General features: G+C 41.4%; 1 protein-coding gene across 1 annotated transcript in view; it reads left to right on the top strand.

The window, feature by feature from the left end:
* IPPK (inositol-pentakisphosphate 2-kinase) overlaps positions 1-12,118 on the top strand; it is a 48,493-nt gene that overhangs the window by 32,549 nt on the left and 3,826 nt on the right. The window lies entirely within an intron of this gene.

Here is a 12,118-nt window from a genome sequence, read left to right as displayed (position 1 = left end):
AGGTACCTGAGCTTTTGTGGCGCAGGACTGTGTCCTACGTTGTTTTAAACAGTATTCTGGCATTTGATAGAGTCATCCTGCTGTTTACTTTCTGCATTTAAAGATGTTATTCTGAGAGGGACCCATAGGCCTCACTGTGCTGTCACGGGTTTTGCTAAATGCTAATGCGGCTGGTTGCGAGTGAGGGACACGAGGGAGGTGTAGAGCAGATGACCCCCTCCAGGTACACGCGGGCAGCTGCCTGGGAGCCTTGGCTCACCTGCTTGGGGCCCCATGCGGCTCTGGCTGCCCCTCTCCTGCAGCGCTCATGGTGTCGAGGAAGACGACGGAGGCGGCCCCTCCCGAGTGCAGGGCCATGGTGGGGAGTTCTCTGAGGTGCTCCGGGCAGAGCTGTGCTCGGGGTGGGGAGACAGCCAAATGTGGAGCCTCTGCACCAGAATAAAGCAACAGTCTGCCCTACGTTGTCTGCAACTTGGGGGCGCATTGCTTCTCTTTCCAAAGAAGCTGTATGAAAGACTTCTTTTTTGTACGTTTCTATGTTTTTCAGAGTTGTTACCAGATAAATATGTAAACGTGTGTGTAACCATAATTTTGTGGTGAGAGACCCAGGCAGTCATTACTCCACTGCCAGAATGGCTGAAACCAGTGCCACCCCGGGCTGGTGCAGGGCGTTGCCGCGGAGAAACCGGTCACTTGACCGTGCCAGGGGTGGGTAGGAAACCGTGTGGGGAAACACGAAAGCTTCTCACAAACTAAACCTGCATGAACCCTGCCACCTGGCCTCTCTCTCCGGGGCATGTGTCACAGAGAAGGGAATGCTTCTTCTCACAAGCCCTGAGCACTGGACACAACCCAGGGGTCCACCAGCAGGTGACCTACGGCAGGTGACACGCTGGCAGTGCTAAGCAACCAGTGAGCTGGCCACATCACCAGGGTGCCATGCGGGGTGACGGAACTGGTCCCAGAAGGTTACACACTAGGATTGTTTCTATGACATTCTTTTTTAGAGGTTTTATTTTCAAGTAATCGCTATGCTCAACACGGGACTTGAACTCACAACCCTGAGATCAAGAGTTGTGGGCTCTACCGACCGAGCCAGCCAGATGCCCCTCTCTGACATTCTTGGAATGACAAAGATGAGTGGTGGCCGTGGTTTGGGGAGGTGGAAGGAAGGTGGGTGTGGCTATAAAGGTCAACTCAAGGCATCCTTGTGACGGGTCTGCCGTGTATCTTACCGTGGTGGTGGGTGAACACGTGTGGCCACACTACACGCGCACACACTGGAATGAAACTGCAGAGAGTACCAGTGTCCCTGTCTTTGCTGGATGCCATCCTGTGTGAGGTTTGCAAGATGTCATCATTGAGGGAGGCTCGGTGAAAGGTGCTCGGGTCTCTGCGTTATTTCTTACTCCAGCACGTCAACCTAGAATTACCTTCAGAACAATCTAATGAAAAGGATTCAAGCAGTGAGTAGACTGGGTAATTGTGACCGTGCTCCTGCCCTTCTGTCTCTCAGTTTGGGAGACTGCCCACGTTACATGCACCGGTTGCCAGCATGCATTTAGCAGACCGTCGCTTGAGGTCTCTTTGTTGGGATGTAAGGGTCTGCCTGTTTTTGTTTTAGGGAGTTAGGTTCTGGTAGGTGCGAACCTGAAGAGGGCTGGCTGTGGAGGCAAGTGGTGGAGCAAGTGGAGGTCATTCTGATGCTACAGACGAAATTCCTTCAAGAACTCACTGAGCCTCCGACCTCTGATGAGCTGAGGGACTATTCCCTTCATTTTGAGGGTCCGGAAACTGTAGCCCGAAGAGACCCTTGATGTATCGTGTAGAATTCCACAGGAGGGTCAACACGCTTGTGGAAAGGGCCAGACAGATGCTTGAGACGGCTCAGAGCCTCTGGCCTCTTACACGTGCTCAACGTGCCATGTAGTTCAGAGGTAGCCGTAGATCAGCCCAAACCAGTGCCGCTGTGTTCCAGTCAAACTTCATGTACAAAACAGGTGGTGAGCTGGGTCTGGCCCCTGGCCCGTGGCTCGCTGACCTCTGTTTACTTTGCATGTCAGTTTTTATGTTCCATTTTTCACTCCATTGGTTTGGAAGTTGCACATTCTGTTCCTATCCTTGAAGTGGTTACTTGTCCGGTCTGATGTTAGTGACTTCACCCACCCACCCTGCCCCACGACACACACTCAGAACACGAGGAACTGGCTTCACTCCACTTCTCACTCCCACCTTTCAGGCAGCTGCTTGTCTGGGGTTCTTCTTTTCTAAAGTCGCGGTTTACAGTACTGTTTACTCCTGTCTTTGCCCATCGTTCTTACATCTTACTTAGAACTTTCCTTTGTTGCCTTTTTTTTTCGATAATGGGTTTACTGAGATATAACTTACATGTCATACAACTTACCTGTTTAAAGTAACTCCGTGGTTTCCACTACATGTGCACCTATCCCCAGTCAATTTTAGAACATTTTCATCACCTCAGAAAGAAATCTTCTCCACCGCCCCCCCCCCCCCCAGCTCTAAGCACCCACCAAGACTTTCTGTCTCTGCGGATGTGCCTAGTGCAGTCACTGCGTATACACGGAGTCCTTCAATCCTTGGTCCATTATGACTGGCTTCCTTCACTTGGCATGTTTCCCAGGTTCATCTGCATTGTAGCATCCATCAATACTGTCTGCCTTTTATAGCTGAAAAGTACTCCATTCTACGGGCACATTCCATTTTATGCATTTATTACTGGTGGACATTGAGTTGTTTCCACTTTTTGGCTATTACGAATAATGCTGCTATAAATGTTTATATACAAATTGTTGTGCGGACATGTTTTTATTTTTCTCAGCTATACACATAGGAGTGGAATTGGTGGGTCAAATGATAACATACGTTTAATTCTATTGGGATCTGCCAGACTGTTTTCTAGAGTGGCTGTCCCATTTGACATTCCCACTTAACTTAAAAAAATTTTTTTAATGTTTATTTTTGAGAGAGAGAGAGAGAGCGAGGGAAGGAAGGAGAGAGAGAGGGGGGGAGAGAGAGAGAGAGAAAATGAATGGGGGAGGGTCAGAGAGAGAGAGGGAGACACAGAATCTGAAGCAGGTTCCAAGTTCCCAGCACTCAGCACAGAGCCTGACATGGGGCTTGAACTCACGAATGGGGGGGAGATCACGACCTGAGCGGAAGTCACATGCGGAAGTCACAATGTGAAACAGATGTTGCAAGAAGAGACATCCCTGATTTGTTCCTGGTTTTGTTGGGTAGCATTCAGTCTTTCATCATTATGTACATGTTAGCTGTGGGCTTTTCATAGATAATCCTTTATCAGGTTTTCATAGATAATCCTTTATCAGGTTGAAGAACGTTCCTTCTTTTCCTAATTTGTTGAGTGTTTTTGTCAAGAAAGGATGTTGGAGTTTATCGAAGATCTTTTCTGTAGCAATTGAGATTATCATTGTTTTTCTTTTTCTTTCTTTTTTTTTAAAAATTCTGTAGATAAGGCATATTACATTAATTTGTTTTTGGATGTTAAAACCAACCTCACATTCCTGGGATAAATCACACGAGGTCATGGCATATGATCGTTCGTATATGTTGCTAGATTCAATTTGCTATTATATTGTTGAGGATAATAGTATCCACATTTATAAGAGATACTGGTCTGCAATTTGCATTTCTTATGATGTCTGTTTTGGTTTTGGTTATCAGGTAATACTGGTCTTGTCAAGTCAGTTGGGAAGAATTCCAGCTTCTTACTTTTTGGAGGGGTTTGAGAAGGATTGATGTTAAGTATTCTTTAAGTATTTGATAGAATTCAAATACTTGAATACTTGAAGCCACTTGAAGCCACCTGGGCCTGCACTTTTCTTTGTAGTTAGTGTTTTGATGCCCAGTTCAGTCTTTTTTGTAGTTCTGATGATACAGTTTCTTTGAGTCAGTTTTGATAGTTTGTGGCTTTTTAGGAGTGTGTCCATTTCATGAAAGTTGTCTAATATATTGGCCTACAATTGCTTATAGTTTTTTTCTTCAAGTAAACCCTTTATCTTATTATTAATATTTTTATAGTGTATTTATTTTGAGGGGGGGGGGAGGGGTAGAGCAAGGGAGACTGAGCATCCCAAGCAGGCTCCATGCTGTCAGCTCCTAGCCTGACATGGGGCTCTATCCCGTGAACTGTGAGATGATGACCTGAGTTGAAATCAAGGGTCAGACATCCACCACCCAGGTTCCACTCAAGTAAACCCTTTAGAAATTACATTAGTGATAGCACAGAGCCTGCTTGAGATTCTCCTCTCTTTGTGCCTCCCCTGTTCACTCTCTCCCAAAATAAATAAATAGTAAAAGTCTTTTGGAAACTTCTGCATCCTCTTTGTTGGGATATGTTTATATTTCTCCACAGTATTGAAGGGTAACTTTTTCTAAGCATGAAGAAAGGGCTGACTTTTTCTCTTGGCATTAAACCATTCTGTGTAACATCATCTGTGTATATGGCTGCTGAGAGGTCTTCTGTCAGTCTGCCTTTTTTCAGGAGGGGAGTTTTCTTCTTTGCCTGCTTTTAAGAGCTTGTCTTTCTCTTTTTTTTTTCTCCTTCCCCTCCCCCATGGGTTTCTGTTAAGTTTCTCAGGATCTGCATAAGAGTGAAAACATATGGTACCTGTCTTTCTTTGTATGGCTTATTTCACTTAGCATCACACTCTCCAATTTGACAATAAATTTCATATATTAAAAAAAAAAAAGAGCCCGTCTTTCTCATTGCTTGACATTTTAGTGCATTGTGATTAGGTGTGGCATGCTTTGTGTGTATTTATCTATCTTTATCTATGTGTGTTGTGCTTCTATTTGTGGATTTATATCTTCTATTCTAGAAAATTCGCAGCCATTTTCTTCTCACATATTTTCTGTTCTCCATTATCCTATTCTCTTTTTCTGGGACTCTATTTAGAGACAGGTCAAACCTCATTCTGTATCTTCCACATGTCATAACTGCCTTTCTATTTTTCATCTCTTTGTCTCTGTACTCCATCCTAGGTATTTCTTCAGTTTTGCCTTCCCATTCATGGATTCTTTCTTCACCTGTGTCTAATCTGCTAGTTTATTCTATGAGTTTTCTGTTTCAATAGTTATATTTTTAATTTCTTAAAGTTCTGTTTGGTCCATTTATACATCTGCTTGGTAATTTTGGTAGTTCCTTATTGCTTGTCCATTTTTAAGTCCCCATCTTTTAGTTCTTCAAATGATTTATGAATAGTTGTTATTCTGTATCTGATATCAGATACATAATAAAACCTTAGAGGTAAAAATTCTGTATTTTGGCTGCTTCATCCATGCTTTGTTGTCTGCTTGGGTTTTTAATGGTCCATTGGGGGTTCGTGTGTTTGATCTTAATCTGTGGGAATCCTGGACCTACACAGAGAATGCTTTCCTTCAGAGAAGATACAGATTCTTGGCTTGAGGGAGAAATCTCAGTTTGGATCCTGTACTCTGTGGCTTATTCCTAGAAACACTGCTTCCATTGACATCTGCCTCCAGGGTGGCTCAGCCTTCCTATTTGCTCCTTGCTCAAAACTGTAGTTTTGGCTCTTCTGGGGATGAGTGGTGAGAAGAGGGGATTGAGCAGGGATTTCCCTTACCTTCTGCAAGCCCGGTGGACTGACAGGTATGTTAACAAGGACTTAGTTGTTTTGTAAGAGGGCCCTTGCAAGTCCTCCATATCCCCTGAAAGTGTCAGTTGCCTTAGTAGGGCCAAATCATTGTCATTTACTTGGTTTTAATTTGTTACTGTTAAAAATAATGTTGACATTCTTGCTTTTGACAATCTGTGAGACAGATTATTGGGAATAAAACTGCTAGACTGATTTTTGATAGATCCTGTCAATATTGTCTTGCCAAAAAGATTCTGCCAGTTTATGTTCTTCCCTGCAACAATCGAGGGCCCTTTTCCTCCATGCCCCCCGCCCAACACTATATGTTACCAGTATTGAGAATTTTATTTTTAAAGTTTATTTATTTTGAGAGAGAGAGCAAATGACTGAGCACAAGTGGGGGAGGGGCAGAGAGAAAGGGAGAGAGAGAAAGGGAGAATGAGAATCTGAAGCAGGCTCTGGACTGTCAGCACAGAGCCCAATGCAGGGCTCAAACTCCACGAACTGTGAGATCGTGACCTGAGCCAAAATCAAGAGTCAGATGCTTAACTGACTGAGCCACCCAGGCACCCCTAGAATTTTATTTTTTAATTTTGTAAGATTTTATTCTCAACCATTTGTATTGTGAAATATAGCACACACAGAAAAGTACAGAGAAAAAACATAGAGTCTAATGATTTATCACAAAGCAAACTCATGGGATTGCCAGTTAGGTCTGGATGTCGAACACTGGCAACCAAGCAGAATCCCTGTTGGTGTCCTGTCAGTTATTCCTCTTTCTCTTCTCCTCAGAATTAACTATTATATTGACTGATATCCCTCTAGTTTAGTTTGTTTCACTTTTGAACTTTATATATGGAATCCCATCTTTTTTGAAAAACCCCTTATACCATTTGTAAGATTCACTCGTGTTATTGCATGCATTTCCATAACTGAATTGCTTTATAGCAGTGCACGGAATAGGTGCACCAGTGAGTGTATCTGTTCTGTTGATGGACATTTGGCTCGTTCTCTGTTTTTGGCTATTGCGAATAAAGCCACTGTAAACGTCCTCATTCAGACCCCTCAGGGTACATGTCACACATTTCCTTGGATATATTCCCAGGAGTGGAATTTCTGGGCCAGAGAGATGAGCATATCAGCTGGAGGGGATTGTGCAAAACAGGTGGTTCATTTTCAGTCTCTACAACTGGCCCTCTCTACCACTTGGCTGTGTGTCTTTCTAACACTAGCCATTCTGGTGACTGTAGTGGTGGCTTGTTGTGGTAATGAGATTAGGCACTTTGTAATATGTTTATTGGCCATCTGTGGGGTTTTCTTTTTGTGAAGCCTCTTGCCCAGTTTTTGTAACATTGTCCGTCTTTTTTTTACTGACTTGAGGAGTTCTTTGTGTATTATGGATAGAAGCCCTTGTGAGATAGATGTGCTACTGATACCTTCTTTCATTCCATATCTTGCTACTTTACTCCCTTAATGGAGGACTTTTAAGAAAAGAAGTTCATAATTTTAAAGTAGTTTAATTTTTGTCTTTTTCCTTTTTAAGAAGTTTTTGTCTTTCCTCTACTTTAGGGCCCTACCGGTATTTTAAAAACTGTATTGTTTTGCCTGTCACATTTGGTGGGTATGGCATGAGGTAGGATTTGATTTTATTTTCACATGGAAGGGTCCCAGAACCACAGGGATTATCCTGATCACTAGAGAGTCAGAACCAGCCCTCAAGAATGTCTTTTCCTTCAATAAATGCCTGGCTCTTCTCGACCTCTGCTTGTGTACATGAATCTTAGAATCCACTCATTCAGTTCTACAAGGAAAAGCAACAACAAAAATGTTGGGATTTTGATTGGTTTGGCATTAAAATGATAATTGACATCTATATAAAACAGTCTTCCAACATGGGCATGTTCTGTTTTTTTTAGGTGTTACTTAAAATCGAATAAAAACATTTTAGGATTTTTTTTTAGAGAGGTCTTATATTTTATTAGATTTATTCCCAGATATTTGATGGTTTTATTATTTATTTATTAAAAATTTTTTAAATGTTTGTTTACTGTTGAGAGAAACAGAGCATGAGTGGGGGAGGGGCAGAGAGTGAGGGAGTCACAGAGTCTGAAGCAGGCTCCAGGCTCCGAGCTGTCAGAGCCAGATGTGGGGCTCAAACTCACGGACTGCAAGATGACGACCTGAGCCAAAGTCGGACGCTTAACCGACTGAGCCACCCAGGTGCCTCAATTCCCAGTTATTTGATGGTTTTAGATGCAAATGGTATCTTATAAGATATTTCATTTTAAGTTGTTTATTGTGGATAGATAGGGATGCAGTTGGTTTTTGTATTTGACCTCTCATCTGTCAACCTTGCTAAAGTCACTGATTCTGTTTATTTACAGCTTTTGGATTTTCGTTTATTATGTAATCATATTGTCTATGAATCTGATTTTTTTTTTGCTTCCCAATCCTTATACCTTTTACTTATTTCGTTTTGCTTAATTGAATATAGTTAATTTGTGACCGTGGGAATTCTAGTCTAAAGAGAAACCATTTTACCACTAAGTAAGTTGTTTGTTGTAGGTTGTTGGGGGGCTTTGTTTTATTTATTTTTTAAATAAAATAACTTAGCAAATTAAGGAAGTTTCATTTTATTCCTAATTTGTTTTTATTATCAGGAGGGGCACCTGGGTGTCTCAGTCAGTTAAGTGTCTGACTTCAATTCAGGTCATGATCTCACGGTTGGTGGCTTCAAGCCCTGCAATGGGCTCTGTGCTGTCCGCACAGAGCCTGCTTTGGATTCTGTCTCCTTCCCTCTCTACCCCTCTACCACTCAGGCTCTTTCACTCTCTCTCAAAAATAATAAGCATTAAAAAAAAAAAGTTTTTAATCAGGAGTGGATGTTGACTTTATCATTGTTTTTTCTGTTTCTATTGAGATGAAAGTCATAGGACTTTTCTATTGTCTGTTAATGTTGTTAACTGTATAATTTATGGTGATTTATTATTTTTATATGATATTTGGTTTGCCAGTATTTTATTTAGGGTTTTTTAGTGAATTTTGCAATGTCTTTGTTAAGCCTTGGTATCAAGGGTATGCCTGCTTCAAAAAACATTTGAAGACTGCTCATTTTCTGGTTCTCTGGAAGAGGTGAACTAAGACTTGCATTATTTTTTCCTTAAATATTTTGTAGAACCACAGATGAAACCATCTGGGCCCACAATTATCTTTGCAGACAAACTTTAAATTATGATCTTGATTTCATATTCTTGTTTGGTCAGGTTTGGTAACTTGTATTTTTCTAGAAATTTGTTTCATCTAAAATTTTCAAATTTTGGGGCACCTGGGTGGCTCAATCGCTTAAGCATCTGACTCTTGGTTTTGGCTCAGGTCATGATCTGACGGTTTGTGAGTTTGGGCCCTGCCTGCATCCAGCTTCACGTTGACAGTGTCGAGTCTGCTTGGGATTCTCTCTCTCCCTCTCTCTGTCCCTCCTGTGCTTGTGTGCACATACACTCTCTCTCTCAAAATAAAGAAGCTTTTTAAAAAAAAAATTTAAATTTCAGGTTTTTAAAATAATATTCTTTTATCTTTTAAAGAATGCTCTTTTATTCCTGATGTGTGGTGTCTGTTTTCTATCTCAGTCCATCCCATGAAGAGTGTCATTTTTGTTTTATACAAATTAACTTATCCGTTAGTGTCCTGTATGATTGTTTCTTATTTCAATAATTTCTGCTTTAACTTCCTTTCTTCTTTTTTTGGATAATTTGTTCTTTTTATAACTTCTGATATGAATGCTTACCTAATTAAGTTTTAGATTTTTTTTCTAAAATATGTATTCAACACTGTATATTTTCTTGTAAACATGGCTTTAGCTACATTCCACAAGCTGTATTTTCAATACCATTCAACTAAAATATATGCTTATTACTATTAAGATTTCTCCTTTCACCCAAGGAAGTATTTAGAAGGGTATTAATTACCAAACACACAGATTCTCATTATCTTTTTTGTATTGATTACTAGCAACATTGCATTATGGTCAGAGAACATAGTCTATATGGTCCTTTGAAACTTGTTGAGATTGGCTTTCGATCCTTTTCAGTGTATTGTGATTTGCTTTATAGATCAATTTATTTGAAAAATGGTTCTGTGCATATGTGAAAAAAGTGTCTTTTCAAATTGCCGGGTTCAGTGTTTTATATCTTCCTATTAGGTCAGATTTATTGCGTCATTCAGATCTTTCATAACCTTACTTTACTATCTGCTTCCATAAGAAGGATGTTTTGAAATTTTACATAATAACTATGGATTTTTCTGTTATTTATGTCTTTGTATTTAATGTATGGTCTGGTTTTTTGTCCTTACGTTTGGTGGACTTACACTTGGATTTAAAACTGTTAATTTTTACCACCTGTCTTAGGTTTCTTTTTCTTTCCTCTCTTACAATCTTTTGGGTTATATTTTTTTTTTGTCATTCCATTTCCTCACTCTGTTTACAGAGTCTTTTGCTTTTGTCTTGTGGCTATCTTAACCTTTGCAGCAAGCAATTGACTTAGGAAAGACTAGCGTCTAGTGCCTTCAACTCTCTTTCTGGACAGCACAAAGTTCTTAGAGTACATTTTCCTCTCTTCCTGACTTACATCTTACTGCTATGTATTCTGCTGTTTTAAACTCCAGGAGACAATATTACCGTTTTATACAGTCGGCGTCCTTTTACCCACAGGTGTCTCTCTTATCCTCCATTCTGCCCTGCATCCCAGAGCTTGTGTTGGGGGTGATTTTGTTGTTGTCTGAAGAACACCATGTAACGTTTCCTTTACGTTGGTCTGCTGGTGATTCGTTCTTAGTGTTTGGTGATGTGTGTATCTGATTTTGTTCTTTTGGGAGTCATTCTTGAGTCTGTGGCTTGATGTCTTTCCCCAGTTTTGGAAAATATTTGGCCTCAATGTCTACAAATTTGATTTGTACCCATTTCTTTGTTATTTTCCAGTTGTTCTACTTTTTCATGCTTCATTCTGGATATTTTTGGGGACATCTTCTAGTTTAGCAAGTCTCTTGAGTTTTTTCTCACCTGTTAAAATTATCTGTTGAACTTTTAATATTGATTTTTGTATTTTTTCAGTTCTAGAATTTACATATGGCTTAATTTTGTAGTCTCCAGCTCTCAAATTCTTGATTTTGTCTTTTATTTTTTGAGCAGAGTAGCACGTCTATCTGATTCCTGCAGTAGCCGGGAGTCCGTGTGCATCTCTGCTGGCCTGGGGTTTTTTTGCAGGTTTTCACTCAAATTATCGTGAGTTGTGCCTAGATATTTTAACTTGTGTGTCGGTAACTGTATTCGACAATCATTTAGAAATAATGCAAGGCCTAAGGTGGTGTTTTCTTCCAGGAAGGATCTTGGGTTTGCTTCTGCTGGGGAGCCAGGGAAGCCCTAGCAAGTTGGGGTCGCCTGGCCCTAGTTTTGGTGACAGAGGTCTTTGAAGCAGGGCTGCAGGTCCCAGAGGGCTGCCAACCCGTGGCTTCCTTGGCCTGAAGGTGTGGCATTGGGTGCTAACAGAAGACGGGGTTTGTCATGGTCCCTGTCCTCAGAGCCCTGCGGGTTGATGAAAGTACCTCTTGGCCAACCCTCCGGAATTGTCAACCCTGTGTCAGGGCGAAAAGGACCCAGATGTCTATCTTGTGCTGGTGCAGCTACTCTCCCTGATTCCATTCACGCTGCCTTTCAGCAGATGCTTTCAGTGTTTTTTCCAGCTTCCTCTGGCTGACCTCAGTGGTCAGGCTGGCCCTGTATTCCACAGTCTGGCGTTGTTCGAAGTGAGAGTCTGGCCCTTCCATTTTGTGTCTGATTATATGTGTTTTGTGCATCTGATGTATAAAGAATGTTTACTATAATTTGCATTTCCTTGATTAGTAGTGAGGTTGGGCATCTTTTCATGTATTTATTGACTATTTTCTTTCTTTTCTCTGTTTATTGGATCCACATCTTTGGGAAGTTTCCTTTTCTATATGAATCTAGCACTTTGTACTTTGGTGTTGATCATCCGTGACCATGGCTGGTCTCTTTCACACTGGTGTTAGGACGGTGTCCTATGGACACCTTTCATCTTTGGGTATTCAAATCCATCAACCTTTTGTGGCTTGTCTTGTGATGAGGACACAGATATTTTATACATTTAAAAAAATGTCTATCCCTTTAATTCTTTTGGATTGAATCTTTTGTGTATTTTGTGAGATGCCTGATTTCTTAGCCAAATGAGCTGAGTGTAGAAGAGGTTTTGCAAGCCCAGAAGGAGCTGCCAGCAGGCCTGAGGTGCGCCGCTCGGTCGCGCACAGGGAAGGTGGGAACCTGATGTTTTCCAGGGTGGTTCTCCTAGTGTGGGATGCAGAGGGAAGGGCTACAGGGGAGGCGAGCCTGTCCTCTGTCAGCGCGTGATGTTGAGGCCTGTGACAACCTGGAAGGACCACTTCCTTTTTTGTAACTAGTTTACTTTTGTAAA

The sequence above is a fragment of the Felis catus genome, chromosome D4 (genome assembly GCF_018350175.1).
Source record: "Felis catus isolate Fca126 chromosome D4, F.catus_Fca126_mat1.0, whole genome shotgun sequence".
NCBI lineage: Eukaryota > Metazoa > Chordata > Mammalia > Carnivora > Felidae > Felis > Felis catus.
The sequence above is the reverse complement of the archived record's forward strand: the minus strand, read 5'-3'. Positions and strand labels throughout refer to the sequence as shown.